General features: G+C 48.5%; 2 protein-coding genes across 2 annotated transcripts in view; one reads left to right on the top strand and one right to left on the bottom strand.

Moving 5' to 3' along the window:
- Positions 1-17,639, bottom strand: part of CORO7 (coronin 7) — a 1,792,839-nt gene that overhangs the window by 747,708 nt on the left and 1,027,492 nt on the right. The gene's annotated exons all lie outside the window — the stretch shown is intronic.
- VASN (vasorin) overlaps positions 7,739-17,639 on the top strand; it is a 45,541-nt gene continuing 35,640 nt past the window's right edge. Inside the window, exon 1 of the mRNA XM_069646848.1 lies at positions 7,739-7,862. The gene's annotated coding sequence lies outside the window, so the exon portion shown is untranslated. The remainder of the gene's footprint in view (positions 7,863-17,639) is intronic.

The following is a 17,639-nucleotide window of genomic DNA, read 5'->3' on the forward strand; positions in this document are numbered from 1 at the left end:
TGACAATTACTATTTCACCCACACCTTTGCTCAAAATAAACACATGGTGATTTATCAGACCACCCCCCTACTTTGGTCTGTGTTACAGAGGTCAGAAAAAAAAAATGGGTTAGAAGAACTTTGGATTTCAGACCACCCTTCACTTAAAGGCCTGTGTTGGGTAAGCTGAATGGTAAAAATTGGGATGATTTGAGAATTTTGGTTAAGGAACAAAGGCACCCCTCTTCCTAAAAGAAGTTGGGGTTAACAGGCAAAATAGGATTATACAATGGCATTACAGTCTATAGTTTTCAGCGCAGATCCGGGCAAAGCTTTGTTAATTTTGAATTTTAACAAAATCACCCCGTGGTGTTTAGTCAAGAGGAATTAATTAAATTTATATTTTTAGTGGAATATGCTAAGGATCTACACAGTTTTGCCCCCCAGTCCACTATAAAGGGAAATAATTTAAGGCCAGCAGATTACCCCAATATTTCGGTTACAAAGGGCTCAAGTCTACATACATTGGAAACCTCTGTTTAAAGTTCAGGAAAGCCAGCTGCATTTCAGGAACCCCCTTGGAATAATACAGCAGGGTTCTGGCCACTCCACTCTCAAGGATGGCCCCCATCTCTCCGCCATAGGACCCTGTTAGCTTTTAGGACTTTCCAGCAATAGACAGTTCCACCCAGAGGCAAATGCTGCACAATATATTTTGGTGTTTGCTTGTGGCTCTCAGATGGTAAGTTTTAGCAGCACGCCAACTAAGTCAATGCCTAGTCTGGGATGCCCAATGGAAGCCCTTATTTATATATTTTTATGTCAAAGTTCTTTAAATCTTGATGATGAACCCTTATATAACGCCCCTCTCTTTGAATCCCCCTGACCTCACTGAGCCAAGACGTAGGTTTTTTTGCAAATTAAAAGGTTTATTTGAAGAATTAAACAATATATAACTCACACTTTTATGAACAAAATAATATCTGAATAGCACACTTATGAATATGGACGGTAATCAACAAGGTGTAATATTACAAAATTGACAATCTCTTTAATCACTTAGGAGTATGAATATGAAGGATACTGTAGCAGAGAATACCTGATATGATTCAAGGAAATGCAATTATGGGAAAGAATGCAACCCAGAAATAAACTTGATATGATTTCAACAAAAGACAATATGATCACTCTTTCCCCTGTGACTACTCACTCCCCCCTATGCAATATGAAGAGATGGAAATGAGGGCACACAGGTTTCAGGAATACAATGAAGAAGCAGTTCAATACCAGTTCCCCCCAGCAAGCTTAGAGAAACAGGTATGATTTTAAAACAGGCAAAAATACTTTTGAATGTGATTGCAGTGAAAGTAAAGATATGCTAACTTGATTTTAATTCACTAAAGAATATTCAGAATAAGTGATAGTTACTTTGGATTGGTTCAGGTCAACATTAGCAATGATTCATGAATGATTATCAGATTGAAAACGAAATTCAGCAGTGGAAAGCAAGAAGCAGCTATTTTGACAGAAAATGAAATGGAGCCAAATTGCAATTTGCGGCAAATTTTTCTGCGTGCGTAAATCGTGATTGCAGAACAACTATAATGAATTGGAATGTTGTTTTGGGTTTGTTGGAACTCTTAGGATCTTAGCTTTAAAATAACAGTTACATTTTGCTTCTAGGGCGTGCAGTTCAAAAGTTAGAGGTTTTTGTGAAGGTAGATTTTCAGAAATAAATCAAGATTTCAGAAATGACAGATCGCGCTTTACAGATTTGGAATCAACAGGATGGACACAAGATTCTATAATGCAGTTCTGGACAGGTTGAAATGGATGGAAGAGGATTACTTTAAACTAGGAGCTTGGTTAAGGACAGTTCTAGACTAGATACTCACTCCTAGCTTTGGAATAGAATGGGCCTTGTCAAAGATCTGGTCAAGGGGTTTGGCTTCACTCTCGCCACCGGACAGGTCTCAGGCCCTCTGGGTTCTGCGTTCAGCACTGCACGGCGGTCTGCGGCCTCTTGAACTGGATCTGACGGGTCTTGGATTACAGCACTGCTTTCTGGGTCTGGACCTCGGTTCTAGCACAGGATTCTTAGCTAGAAGCAGACAGCTCAGCCTGGCTGTTGAATGTGAGAATCAGGTTTGCAAAAGATTCTGAAGCCTGCTGAAAAGGATTCAGCTTTTGGTTTAGGCATCTCTGCTTCAAGGTTCTAGAGTTTGGCTTCTAGAGTTCTGGTCTCTGGATCTAGATCTGGAGTCTCTGTCTGGATCTGGTCTGGCAGAGCGCTTCGCAGGAATCGGTGAGTAGTGGAAAAAGAGAGTGTCCTATCTGTCCTAAGCAGTCTCTATTTATAGGTTTCCAAATTGGGTGGGAGGCTGATTCTCTATGGCCAACCCTCTAAGGATTTGATAGGTTAGAGTATTCCATGTCCCCTGACTGGAGAAAGGAGCAGCGTGTCATGAGGTGTCATCATGATGCTGCCGTTTACCATCTAGGGAAGAAACTCCCCTTTGCTTTTACTTAGAAAATCAATTTTTCATAACAAACATATTTCCAAGGTGCGCAACTTGTTCATAATACATATACACATCACAAATTACTTAAGGTACATTCTTGTCCAACTCTGATCTTCCTAAGAGCTTTAGTTCAGAAATGACAATTATTTGTGCTTTTGGTGGGTTTCCCAATATTGGTTCTGCACCAAATTTGATACATGCATGCAGATCCTCCCTGGGCATATTACTGTAAGTTCTTATGTTCATAGCAACAACACTGCAGCTGCGATATTAATAAATTCCGGGGTTTGGTCTCAGAACATCACACGGCGTCCAGCTTAGTCTTAAATTGTGAGAGAATTTTTCATTTTAAGAATTCCAAAGTTTCATATTTTTGTCAGCTTGGTACACTTTGTTATACGCAATTTTATGAAACATATTTGCTGGGCTACCTGAATCCACAATGATTTGTCTCCGCCCCCAGAGCTGGCTGACTCAGAGGGTCACATGTCTTGTTTCTCCCAGAGCAGTTGTTCACCAGTCACACCCAAATCAGCATATTCCTATTCATCCCAAAGCCCCCATTGTCTTGACTGAGAGCAACATGCCAGGGTGCCTTGGCTAGTTCATGTTCACACCAGTCTGTCTATCTCTTGGCCAAGGGCAGAAGGAAGCTTCTTTTGTCCAGGGAAAACGCCAGCTTTCTGGTAGAGGTGAGCAACGGTACTACACCCATTTTTGACAGCTTTCTTTCCATCAGTATCTTTAAAAGGGGATTTTACTCTATAGCATATGATTCTTTGCGGATATTGTATCGATTTGGATTCTTGCAGTAGAGTAATGTGGAACACCCAACAAGAAGGTTGGATCTTTTTGGTGGTTTTGTGAGCCATGATTTTAGCAATATTTGACAATCAAGAAAACAGATTTTTTTGGAAACTAGCTCTGTTTCTTTTGCAATCAGCATTGCTATTTCGAAGTGATTTCACGCTACTCTGTGGGTAGCCCAATGGTGGTTTTTGGAAGTGGTCTCCTGTGCTCACTAAGATAGGCAAAGGTGGATGGTGGCCTGTTTTTCAGGTTTTCACTGTGCATTTTCTGGTGATTTTGAGCGAGCAGCATGCTTTCCAGTGGCCATTCTGATGTTTCTGCTGCCAGCAATGCCCAGTGATGTTGCAGGGCTTGGATGAGTGGGTTGATGCATCCCACACTGTGAAATCCTCTTTTGTTTCTGTTTCCGCTTTTGGGTAAAACTTAGTTTCGTAGCAGAAATTCATAATGTTACTAGTAACTGCCATAATATACATACATTCTACTTCAGCCACTCATAGGAATTTCATAAAACGACAGCCATTTCTGCATCATGTTGCACGGCCGTGTGGCAATTTTTGGCCATTGACACAAAAAGCAGAACAATTATGAACACGCAATTTGCTTCCCACAGTCCTAATTCTACCCTCCACCAGTTCGCCAACTCTTAATTTCGGGACATTTTCAGATCCGCCACAAACCCATTTTAGATGGCCATTGCAGTTCCCTATGTCGCAGGAGGAGGAATTTAATTCCCACAAATTTGCCTGGAAATTCTCTAAAAAATGACACACAAATCAATGCAATATGACTTGTGGTTGCTGGGGAATAGGCCTAAGTTGTAATAGTCCTTTTAATATAATAGTTAATCTTCATGTTATTGCAAATAGGAGATCTGCTTCCTCCAAGCATTTCGCCTCTCTCCGACAGCCTGTGACCAAAGTTTATTAGTCTCTGTGTTGTTTGAAGTTGGTGGCTGCAGATTGTAAATGGAGGATGCATTTGCTACACAGAGATCTCCCACTGCAGATAATGAGCTGGCCCGGCCCTGTGATGTCACAAGGCCTGTCCTCTTATCTGAAGGGGAACATCATTCTGAACTGAAAGGCTTCTATTTCCTGTATTTATTTCAAAGTTTCAGCTTTCCTTGATTGTAGCCCCTGTTTTCACACCTCCCCCCCACATTCTGTCACACGTGAGCCAGGGCCAATCCTCCTGCAGAGATAGCAAATCTAGAGAAAGTTTGTTTTCCAACACCCTTCAGGCAGGACAGATTTTACTGCAGTTGTAAACAGTTGGGATGCACAGACCAGGCTGGCAGTTGGGGAAGGCACTCGTGAATTTTACCAATGTCCTTGGCTGAAAGGAACTCGCATACTGCATTTTCTAACATCATCATTTATTCTTTGACACACTGAGTTTTACTGATCAGAGTTCACTTTGCTTTTACGTTTAAAGGGCAGGGCTGTTTCTTTCAGTCATTAACAAAATACACTTTTAATTACCATCTGTTTGTTTTTCTGCTGAAATTGGGTCTGAATGGTTACAGTTCACTCCTTTTGATGGGTGACAGTTTCAGTGAAATAAAATTGCTGCGTTTATTTCTCAGCCCGCAATGTGACATCTTTTTGCAATCTGCACTCAGATTACATTTTTGTTTTAGCCTTCACTGGGCTTCCCTTGCAGAAACACACCTGCATAGTCTGCCTAAATAGGCCCAATTTTTCAGCGTGCAGGTTTATGAATGCTGGCAGGTCAGTTTCACACTGGGCTCTTCAGTGCTGTTGGTTTGGGGCCTTTGATTACACCAGACATGATCCCCCCGCCACTCCCTGGGCACCATGGGTCTGTATACCCTCATCCCCCCAGATGGCAGCGTTCAGAAAAACTCCACTTTGAATCCAAGCAGAAAGAAGAGACGATTACAATTCAAGGATAAACACAGATTCTTAGCTTACCTCACCCCACCTCAGGCAATCACACCGAGTTGGCACCAAGCTACTGTCACACATCCTTCAGCCAGCCCCAAGTCAGAATGTACTTGTCCACACAAGCTGCAAGAGCCCCTGGAGCATGTGTTGGGCTCTTACAAATACATCCACTCAGCATTCAAGCAATGGGGGCCCACTGATCGAGAAAGCTGTGCTGAAGTGTGCCTCAGTGGTGGAGCCGGGGGTGGGAGGTACCCCTCCAGGCTCCCCGTAGGTACCGAGTGGCACCCTATTATCTAGCGCCCCGGCATCAAAAGCTGACTTTGCTACTGGTGTGCATGACCTGACAGTGCCCACTACGAGGGCCGTCGCTAACATAATTTGACACAGATTACACCCCACTTATTCACCCAGACACAGATGTACTAGAACTGGAAGCTCTGAGGTGTCCCACTCATAGTGCTACAAAGCCAGAATAATGGCAAATTGGGTGCTATACAGATAAAGAACATATCCCCCTGCATCCTATACTGGCTTTCCTCCTCCATCTGGCCCCATTATGGTGACCAAATCCTGAGTTTCCAGATTGGCAGGGCAGTCCCCATGTCCCACTGTCCCTACATGCTTCTACAACATGCTGAAATGTCAGACTTTGAAGATAGATCCTTAGCAGAGCATGTATTTCATGAAGGGCAGTGCTTCAAATGGGCCCGTCCTACCTCGGCCCTCAGTCCTGCAGGTCATATTTTTTAGCATTTGAGTAGGTGCACTTCTCAAAGCCTGAAAGAGTGCCAGTACTCAACTACGTGGCAAGGTGAAAATGAAAGCATTTCATTTCACTATCACAATAACTAAGCTCCTGCAGCCTTTGCTGGGGAAAGCTGCACACTCTTCCTCCTCGCCTACCACCCGCTGTGCCAATAATGTCTCCTTCATGGCCCACCCTGCAGAACAAAAGGAGAGGCAGACATGCAATGCAGCTCATTGGCCCTCAGCACACTAGACGTATAACACATTTTCCCTAACTGGTCTTTGTTGCCCCTGGGGTCCTTTGAGAGTTTTCACATGCAACAAATTGATTTGGAAAGCCTGTGCAATTACTTTTTTTAAAACATATTTTTGTAATAGCAGTGCCTTTTCTAATATAAAAATTGGGAGCTCTCAAAGCATGTCATGTTTTTTAAATCGCAACATTGGAGTCAAAAACAGGTTGAAGCCTGTCTGTAGTCAATGAGCGTCTTTGAGAGATGGTTGCATGAGGCTGACAAAAATCAAATGTAAAGTTCATTACTTAAGAAAAAAAACATTATACAGAGATTTTGGTTAGACTCGCTGTGATGTTTCAGCACAAGGCTGCCCGGAAAAAAATGCACTTAGACAACGAGTTACGGAGAGTGTGAGAAAATGGCTGAAGTGTGGGGAACGAGACCAGTAGAAATGGACACAGAGAATGAGACACCAAGAGTGAGACAAATGGAACATGAAAATGGAGTGGGGTAAGGTAGACAGTGTAAGATTTATTGAAATAGGTCAATAACCTCGGCCATGCTCCGGCGTGATAGCCATAGCCCTGCCAGCGGAGACCCAGCCCACTTAAAGCTTGGTTTGCCGAGTACCCGCATTTGACAGCACTGACGGGTGAGGATACAGCTGCATGGAGGAGCACGAGTGCAACACGAAGCATTTCTTGTTGCTGGCAAAAGTTCTGATAGCTCTCGAAAATAAGAAGAGACAAAAGAGGAGCGACACCGGCGGCAAGAGAACAACGGAACCAACAATGCAGTAAAGAAAGGATGCAGGTTTACTAAAAAGAAGGGTGGATGCATAGGAGAGGGCGCTGTAATGTATGTACGCACTGCCTGGGCACGCCTATTGGGCCATCATCAGAATGCATCATCATAAGTGTATCCACATACTCTGCAGAAAAACATACCAAATATCTACAAGATTCTTTCTTAAATGGTTTCAAAAAAGCAAAAAATCTGTGTAGGAGTTTTAAAACACCCCCAATTCTATATGGAATTACAATACAAACCAAAAAACGCAGATATACAATTGATTGTAATCTGCCTCTGGGTTCAGCCATTCTGCTGTGTTATGTGCATTTTTCAGTACTCATGCTTTGATGTCCGTCTTCTATGTCTGTTGACTGTTGTACGCCTGCTGGCTTGCCAAAATTGTTACTACGAGCCGTCTCTTTATGGCCACTTCGCCCAGCCATGGTCCTCCTTACCACCCCCCACCCCCTAGTACTGTATCCCGCTACCCCCTTGGCGTCCACCCATGTCCTCCCTCCTAACCTGCCCACCCGCTGTGTTGCCGTGTCCCTCTGCTGCTATGCCCCCCCTCCCTTCACACACACACCCACTCCACCCCCCCCCCCCCCCCTTCCGCGGGTTAAGACAACTGGAAATGCAATTTCCCCGCAGTTTGAGGGCTCCTGCTCCAGTGGGAAGGCGGCGTTTCACTGTGTCCTCCCCACTCTGCCCCTCCCACTAGTTAAAGTCGGCTCCAGATTCATTGCTGGCGCTTTTACACCGCCTGGAATTGCGAGGGCTGCGCCGAGCAAGCTGCGCCCCCCGGATACCTGGACCCACGGTGCTGAGCCCGGGAAGGCGACGTGGTGGATTGTGCTAACAGGGTAAGAGTTGTCAAACTTTCTCATCGGGGCCGCCCAGTGGCTGATGTCAGAGCCCAGACTGGGCGAGCTGTGCTCAAGTGAGCAATGCTGGAACAAGGCTGGAAAAGAGATGCCGCGCTTCTGGGACGCGACTGCGAGTGTGTACTGCGCTGTACCCGATCATGCCGTGTTCGTGTGCGGCTGCACATTGCTGTTCAATTAACACTATTGCACTGAAGATGAGAGCGTGTGAGGGAGTTGTGAGCGTGCTGATGGTGTGCAGTTAAAAATAGCGTGCCGGACACTACCAGAACTGCCCAGGTGAAATCCCCGGCGCTACGAACCTTCATACTGTGTACATACTGTATAGACCGCGTCCTCGAAGTGCTGCATGTCTGTGAAAGATCCGAAGTGTATAGTGTGCGCTGCACACGGGCGTCCTGTGGGCATGCTGCTGTGGAGAGGACCGGCCATGTACCTGCTGACAGCGAATGCTATCAGGGCAGATGATGCGCAGTCTGTGTCTGTGTAGAGGCAGCAGTGTGCACAGCGGCGGCGGGATTGCCGGCATAGTACTGTATGTCAGTGTGCCCAGTGTTGTCGAGGGTAACATTGGCGGCAGGCGCATTGTTATAGGCTCTGGTGTGGTGTGCACGAGCCGTGAATATGAGCTTAGCAGAGATGCTAAGTGCGAGGGGGGGTGCATCTGTTTCTATGGAACGAAACGCCCAAATTGTACTTGCCAGGAATTAGTGGCTTCATGCCCCCACCCTATCCCCTCTGAGCTCGGCCCTTCCCCCGCAAAGTCTGGCTCCACGTTCATGCTCCCCCCAGTACGCATCTCCGCTTTCTCCTCTGCCACTCCCGCATAGTTCCCAAACGTTAGCTCTCTCTAACAGCTCATCCGTGATCAGCCGCAGCCCCTTCTTTCCCCCTCGTCTCCTCTCCCACACTTCTTCCTTCTCGCGCCCTCTACGCCCCCACACGGTTTTAGTCCTCATTTCCTTGCTCTCTTGGCAGCATGCAACAACCTCTTGGACTCTTAAGCTCCCATTAGGCCCTTCCCCTTTTTAGTTTTGGCTATCAGGTGGCGTTAAAGTACTACCTATATAAGCCAAAACTGTTGCACTGGTGTTCATAGGAAGATGGGATGAGAGGAGGGACACAGCTTGTGGGCGTTTAGTTATTTACCCACTCATTCCCATCACTTGAATGCCGCCCACGGCCATGCATGCTACTGCCTATGGTCATTTGCACCGACTCCCTGCCAATCTCGTTCATAACATAACCTCCTGCTATATCTTTTAGCTAGCGTTATCAAGCAGTAGGATCAAACACTGCACTGTATTTGCCTGGCAGTGCTTTTCCAAAGGCGTCTGTAAAGTTGTAATAGCTTCGCTGCAGCTCTAAGCGTGCAACGGGACCATTGTAATCTCTTACAGAGTGTGTGTGTGTGTGTGTGTCTTCCGCCACTTGACCTATAAGCAATGTATGTGCATGTGCTCTGAAGTCTCGTTAAGAAGCAGCACAGTTAGGGACAGCACTGTGCAGCTGCTGCCATGTTATGGGACAGGGAGCGTTAGTGACAGCACTGTGCCCAGGGAGCGTTAGTGACAGCACTGTGCAGCTGCTGCCATGTTATGGGCAGGGAGCGTTAGTGACAGCACTGTGCCGCTGCTGCCGTGTTATGGGCATGGAGCGTTAGTGACAGCACTGTGCCGCTGCTGCCATGTTATGGGACCGGGAGCTTGAACATAGTTACTAAATGAGCATTCGCCTGCACAGCGTTCACATGCACAGTTAGTGACAGCACTGTGCCGCTGCTGCCATGTTATGGGCAGGTAGAACCACTCCTTCTCTGCTCCCCCTCCAACACTTTCCTTCTCCCTGTGTCGCCGACTCCACTATCCTCTCCACTCCATCGCCACACGTTTTACAACTCCTCCCTTCCTCTCCCCCTCACATTCCAACTCTCACGCAGCCTCCCCATCTCTCTCCCTCTGCACACTCTTCACTGTCCGCAGCTTTGTCTCCCCTCTTCACCCCCTCACTACCTTAACATTCTACACCCAACGGCCCTAGCAACACACTCTTCCACACCACCCCCCTACTCGCACCTACCCAGTGGTCTAAGTGTACGAAAAGAAGTAGTGGAACTATATTCCCTGCTGGCCTGCCCCAGTTCCCCACAATCCCCCCATCACCACACCCCTCCCACACGCGATCTAAACACCCAGACAAACGCACCTGCCCTTTAAGAGAGTGCACTGAAGTGCACGTTCAGTTTCTTCTTACACTTTAATTTTTAAAGTAAACATCTCCGGAACGGTTTCTTTTTAAAATAAAAGTATAAGAACAATAACCCGCCCCCTCACCCCCAAAAAAGTAGAGGATCAGCGCCACGAACAACTGCAGCTACGTTTCTGTCTCTTGAAGTGGCCAGCTAGCAACACGATACACTGCTCCCTTCATGCAAACACTGCATCAATGGCAATGGACAACAATGAGGATTCCACAATGTCCTTTTATTTGTGGGATTTACACCGGTGTTGACACCATCCACGAGATAACCAACCCCTTTTAAGTAAAGATAACTGTAATTACCCAACTAAACGGCAAGCAGTTCATAATGGTAAGTCCAGGGGTACAAGTCCCAAAATGCAAACAAAACACCAGAATTGGACAAGTATCTCCGAAATGGAATGAGCTATGCAATTGGTGCTCTGGCAGGTCTTAAAAGGGATGGGTTGGGGAGAGGCAAAAGGCAAGATGGCTTTGCTGTTGTGTTGATGCATGCAGACCAAAGCACTTCGTAGCTCTACATGCATATATCTAGGTGGGGCATAGAGACATGTGTGTCCAGAGGAGAGCTTGGCGTGCGTGCCTTGGATATCAGCCAGAGCGAACGCTCGAGGCACCACCCAGAAAGCAGGCACGAAATTCCACATGAGAGGCACACCAACTTCTACCCATCATGTATGATCCACTCCATTTAAACGTGTACCACCTGTGCCCCAATTCTTCTCCATTTACATTCCCAAACTCAAAGTTTGTCACATATTCTTGCGTGTAAGGCACCAGCTGGTCTGGGGAAGCAGAGGAAGCTCCTTGGAAGCTGTTGCTGTAAAGCTAACCAGGCTCTACTCTGGGGGCGCGGGGGTGGGAGGGAGCAAGAGCTAAATAGCTCACAACCATTTTGAAACCTGATGCATTGGTGGGGGCTTTGATATGTAAGCTGCTAGCAGTGGTGCAGGATTTGGTTTGATGTCTGTTGGGAGGGTTATTCAATTGCTGTGTGTGAGTGGTTTAGGTGGTAAATATGTAGCGTGTTTGAGAGCAGAGGACTACACGGTTGGTGAAGGACTTGGTGGGCAACCCTGGGCATATTTGTTGGCATGGTTGATAGATTGTTCCTATGGAGCACCATTGAAGCTTGTGTAAGGGGAGGTGCAGGCTTAGATTTCACCCAAGCAATTCCTGTGCGAGAGAGAGTATGCATGCACGCACGCTCTAGGGTTACCAGGTGACTCCATGTCATGCAGGAACACCCTACCCCACTCATGGGATTTACTTCAGTCCATTGAATTCAATTGAAGTGACCCAACACTACAACTCCGATCAGGCAATGGATGGAAAAGTGAAAGCCCGGCATTGGGACACAGTGTCCTTCCTGACATGGAGTATCTGTCAACCCTAGAGTGCTTCGATGACTGGCCAAGCAGAAAGAGGCACACTGCTACACTGTCCTTCAGGTGTCAGTACTACGCTTTGTGGATTTATCACCGTAAGAAAGCATCACAGCTTTCTCATGACATTTAACTTCTGCCATTTCTGGAGTGGGTCGTAATTGTGTGCGAAGAGAACACGTGTGGTGTTTCATTCCTGGATCCTGCTCTGCCACTGACATTGTTGGGCCGTTGAAAGGCATTGCTCGAGGTTGGGCACAGCGTATGTTCTGCTCTGTGTGGGAACAGACAACTATGGCCCTGCACCCATGTGTCTGTTTATGAGCCGGGTGCCCATCCACCAGATGACCCTGCACCAGATGACCCTGCTGTTTCTGTGGACCTAGGAAGGTGCACCTTGCACATCCAATCAGATGTTGGGACAATATCTATGCACTTTGGGTTTGAGTGACCCCACAGGGTGATTCTATGGCAGTATGTGGGGCTAGGCGTGGCCAACATGCCTCCTGGATTTCGTACACTCACTCGCAACCATGTAACCTTCGCCTACCTACCCACTCTAACGTCACGGGCTGCTAGCTTGGACACCACCTACGACAATTGCTGGCACCGGCACACAACTCCAAAGCTCCACGACACATAGTACAGTTCCTTGGCAACCCCAGACCCACCCTCAAACATGCCCTGCCCACCGGGACAGACAGCTCATGATACTGGCAGTATAGGAAACATGGTACATTGTGTGTTGGCTGGCCTGGATGACAGGAAATCAACTCCACGTATCCTAAATTATAGCCAATCAGCGCCAGGTTTCCCAATGTTGACAGCTACATATAAAATATGTCACTGTCATAATAGGACCTGATTCTTGACGAATAGAAAAAATTGTCCATGTATGAAATTTAGACAACTTTTTCACCGAGTCCCCCGTCCTCCTTCCGGGAGGTAGAGAGATCCATAGCATGTCTACTCTGCTCCTGAGCACTTGCTGGGGGTGGAGTCTAGACTCTCAGGGTCCTAACAGGAGTCGTTTTCATGCCAGGGGACCAGGAGTGCCCCAATGACATTTTGCGCACGCCAACACACACAACACCAGAGAGACCCGCTCTGGATAGATGCCAACTGGGGGGGGGTTCCATATAGCGCAAGCGTCTTTCTCTGCCCACTGTTTTAAACAAAAAAAAAAAACACAACACTCTGCTGGTCACCCTCCTTTGAAATCCAGATGAAAAAAAATCCACCCGCACAACAGACAATCACTTTGGCCAATAAACAGGAGAATATTCTTCGAGCACAGAACTCTGCAGTGCATTTCTTGTAACAGTAAAAAAGGATTGTAAGATTCCAGTACCTGTGTGGTTTCTCCTCTATACCACACATGTGATGCTGTCTACTACTGCTACTCCACCCCGGAACTTGGGGTTTTCCGGGAAAACACAATCTTGGTTATTCTCTGAAGTGCCCCCCTTGACGGATCACCTCCCTACACACCGCGGCAGTGTCTGGAGGCGCAGACAATGTGTGCTCTTTATGAATGCAATTACAATTAAACCCGTCAACGAGACACGTTACTAGCACCCCCTCCCAATTCTTTAATACTGGAAGTTCCTAGCTGCGTGGAAACACGGCGCTCTTATGTATAGTGTTTGCAGGTCTGCGCCGCCTGCCCGCTCCTCCAGACTGTGTGCGCAGACCCCGGCCTCCCTCTCAGGCCGCAGTGCCATGTGGCCGACTCCCACCTCCCGACACAATGCCAGTCAGTGTGTGTGTGCAACAAGTGTTGACTTTGGGAAACCGAGGCAGAGGAGAAACTCCAGCAAGGGCCGGATGCCATCGCTGCTGCCCCAGTGATTTAATTAAATGGGGCGCCCTGGTGGGGGCGAGAAGTCTGTGTGTAGCTGTGGTGATGAAGAGGGATTAACCCTCTCGGGCGCGACCCCATGCCTGCTCCCAGGTCAGGCTCTGAAGTGAACTTGTCAGGGCGGGTTGCTCTGCAGATGGCTACATTTAGCAGCCAGGCAGCGACAGGCCAGGTAAAGGCCCGCATTCCAGACCCTCGCGCCCCTCCCCCCGGCTCAGGAATGGCGGGCTGCGTAGGCTCAGACGTCCCTGCACGCGACCCGGCTCGACCCTGTGTCACGGGGTCGGCTTCACTGCCTGGAGGCCAAAGCCGGTCTCTGGGGGTACAGCAGACCCCCATGACAGACCCCATCTTCTCCCGAGTGCTGAAATAACCCCCATTACCCAATGTAATGGCGCTCAGTGTATGGAACTTGGAAGACTGAGTCGGCGTGGGGTCGATTCGTACTTGTAAAGGCTAGGATGAACCCGTGTCAGGGGAGAGGGCCTAACCCGCAGAGCTACCCACCGGCCACTTTGTGTGATGGGGATCATACATCGAACTATCACGAGGCCCAGAGTGGCTTAAGAGAGGTCTATATACACCACAGAAACCCCCAAAAAGAATTTTGCATGACGGGAGGGCTGCTGGAAGAGCAGGCATTGCACTCAATTGGGAATTTGAAGCCCGCCCTGACCTAAGTGTGTCCTCGGGTCAAGGCCACCTATTCAACAGGGTGTTAAGGATGGGCTTGGTGGCCCCTCAGAGGCCAAGGAACTGGCCTGGAATGGAGCTCGCAGTGCATCAATACTTGCTCTATTCAATGCGGCTGACGAAACCTTCCATGTCGCTGGCACTACAGTGTCTCAAGTGCTCCGAGACCCCTGGAAGGAAGAATGTTAGCACTATAAGAAACACCGACACGTGCAAATGAATACATCCGATTACACCTGTGCGATAAGCAGTTACCCACACGTTTAACTGCAGGGCTGGCTATCCTAGATCAAGCCCTCTTATACGCCCACCTCCAGGCTAACCCCAATGAGTATGAACTAACAGGATGTCACAGCCCACCCCAGGACTGTGGCCCCATTTGCCCCCCCCCCCCTCCCTATAAGCCATAACACTCAGGTTGGTGTAACTAGGTGATGGTTGTTATTGCTACAGCAATACAGCAAAATGGCAACATTAATTTTGCCACATACCATTGGTCATAGGCATGTCCAATTACAGGGCCAGAAGCTCAGAGGTGTGATAAGAACACACCAGGGTGTTCCCATTCCAGATGGACTTCCTGTCCCGGACGTCAGCCACCCGATGTCATGGCTGTCATGTCACCAGGCTGCAATCAAGCAATTGACGCCAGCAAGGGGAAAGATGGCCACCTGGCCCAACTGGATCAGACGTCTCTGATGAGGAGGGCATTTTGGTACGGGTCGATGGTTGCTGCCCAATAGTAGAGGTGGGTGAGCCAGGAAGTGCTTGGACCGGCTCCTACTCTGTGGTTGACTCGAGCATGAAACTAATTTCAAGTCACTGGCCGAAAACCATGAACCGAGCACAAACTGCTCACACTGAAGAAAAACAATAACACCCTTGTCTGGTCAGGGGCAGGCTGTATCTGCCCGTCTTCAGGTCCTGCCGACAGTGCAGATCTGCCCCAAAGGGAACAAGAAATCATTGACGCTATGGCATCTCTCACTGGCGATGCGCCACACAGAGCTGGCAAGCAAATCCTTTTCACACAATTCACTGTCAGTGGCACCTTCCATTGATAAGCTCCGTATGTGCATGCCAAGACATCATGGTCGGTGAGAGCAGGCCAAAGGTGAACATTAGCTGATGGGGAATGGATAGGAGCATTTGTACCCGAAAGTCTCCCTGGATCCCACAGCGCAGTTGCACTGGAATTCCTAACAAGGCAATGAGAGAGAGTCCCACATAAAACACCACGTTTTCAACCTTCCAGTTAATTTTTACTGCTTTGACACAAACAAAAAAGAATTGACTTTTCTGTGAAATCTCACTTTTATTTCACCTCATGCACATTGAGAAGCTGGATGCCTGCTCTAAATAATGACTACACGCAGGTGTATGTTTCACATAGGATTATGTTCCTTTTTGTGTGTGTCTTAAGTAATGTAATACAATATACATGTATAATGTGCTCATTACCACCAAAGAGGACTATGGAACAGTCTTTCCCAAATTGATATTGTGTTTTGATCCTAAACCTCGGTTCCCACACCTGGGTCTCGGAAGACGAGTGGCTGGTTAGAGAGAGAGTTGGAGAAAGCAGAGCAGGAAGCACAAAGTTGGACTCTTGATGGTACAGCTGCAAAACCCGGGAGAATTGTTTGAACTGGCATTACTCCTGGTGACTGTAGCATTCCTTTCAGAATGGAGATAAGATGGTAACTGTCGGGTTGTCAAAATATGATAATGTTCTTTTTTTCCAAGTCAACCCTCGATAAAAACAGATTATCTTTTTAGTTTTTTAAGGGCACACATGAATACATATTTGTTTCAGCAATAGATGCAACAATATATGGCCATGTGTCTATAAGGTGCAGAGCGACTTCAGAACCTGGCTTCACCTATTTCCGAGGTGTATAGATCCTGGGCAACTCTTTACATGTCAATGCTGCATCTGCACAAACTGGGAGGCCAGATAAGGGCTTTGTATTATGGGTGGCAGGCAGGAGGGCATTTTGTGTTGTGGGCTGTGTTTAGACAAGCCACCTGGAATTTCTTGTATGTCTTGCGGAGAGGGGAGCAGGGGGGTGAGCAAGACGCGGGGTATCAGCTCTGTGGGGTGGGGAGCAGAGGCCAGGGATGGGCCTTTCCCGGCTTGGCCAGGCCCAGGTTGCCACACCTCTACAGTCACCCTGCTTGGGCTCTTAAGATTGGGGTGTCCGTACACGTTGCCAAGCTCTTAACCCAGCATGACGTCTTCACTAGCCAGGAGATGGACACTACACCTCGGAGGGCCCTGCGCTGCATCCAAGAGACCTGCTCTCCACACATCTGCACTAGGGGCCCTCTACACCTCAGGGCCCACTATACCTCGAGCCCTCCTTGGGCTCCATCCAAGAGACCGGCTCTCCATACATCTGCACTAGGGGCCCTCTACACTTCAGGGCCCACTATACCTCGAGCCCTCCTTGGGCTCCATCCAAGAGACCGGCTCTCCATACATCTGCACTAGGGGCCCTCCCTACCACGAGCCCTCCTTGGGCTCCATCCAAGAGACCGGCTCTCCATACATCTGCACTAGGGGCCCTCCCTACCACGAGCCCTCCTTGGGCTCCATCCAAGAGACCGGCTCTCCATACATCTGCACTAGGGGCCCTCTATACCTCCCAGGGCCCTGCGCTGCATCCAAGAGACCGGCTCTCCATACATCTGCACTAGGGGCCCTCTATACCTGCGAGGGCCCTGCGCTGCATCCAAGAAACCCGCTCTCCATACATCTGCACTAGGGGCCCTCTATACCTGCGAGGGCCCTGCGCTGCATCCAAGAAACCCGCTCTCCACACATCTGCATTAGGGGCCCTCTACACTTCAGGGCCCTCTATAACTCGAGCCCTCCTTGGGCTCCATCCAAGAGACCGGCTCTCCATACATCTGCACTAGGGGCCCTCTACACCTGCGAGGGCCCTGCGCTGCATCCAAGAAACCCGCTCTCCACACATCTGCATTAGGGGCCCTCTACACTTCAGGGCCCTCTATAACTCGAGCCCTCCTTGGGCTCCATCCAAGAAACCCGCTCTCCACACATCTGCATTAGGGGCCCTGTAAACCTCAGGGCCCTCCCTACCACGAGCCCTTCTTGGGCTGCATCCAAGAGACCCGTTCTCCATACATCTGCACTAGGGGCCCTCTACACCTCGGAGGGCCCTGCGCTGCATCCAAGGGATCCCGCTCTCCATACATCTGCACTAGGGGCCCTCTATACCTCGGAGGGCCCTGCGCTGCATCCAAGAGACCCGCTCTCCACACATCTGCATTAGGGGCCCTCTATACCTCGAGCCCCCCTTGGGCTGCATTCCCTGGCCGATTTCTAATGAGGATAATTGGAGGAGCTGGGCTTGTGCCCCTCGCCCCGCCTCCACTGCTTTCTAACAACACAGAAATTGCTCTGAACAATTTCAAAGCATTAATAATAGTAATTCTGGCGATTAGCCGGGGGAGGGGAAGGGGCGCGGCAGGGGCCGCACAGAGCAGGACTGTTCACATAATGAGAAGGCCCCGTCTGGCCCCTCAAACAGC

Source organism: Ambystoma mexicanum, chromosome 2q (assembly GCF_040938575.1).
Source record: "Ambystoma mexicanum isolate Mex_15411 chromosome 2q, UKY_AmexF1_1, whole genome shotgun sequence".
Classification (NCBI taxonomy): domain Eukaryota; kingdom Metazoa; phylum Chordata; class Amphibia; order Caudata; family Ambystomatidae; genus Ambystoma; species Ambystoma mexicanum.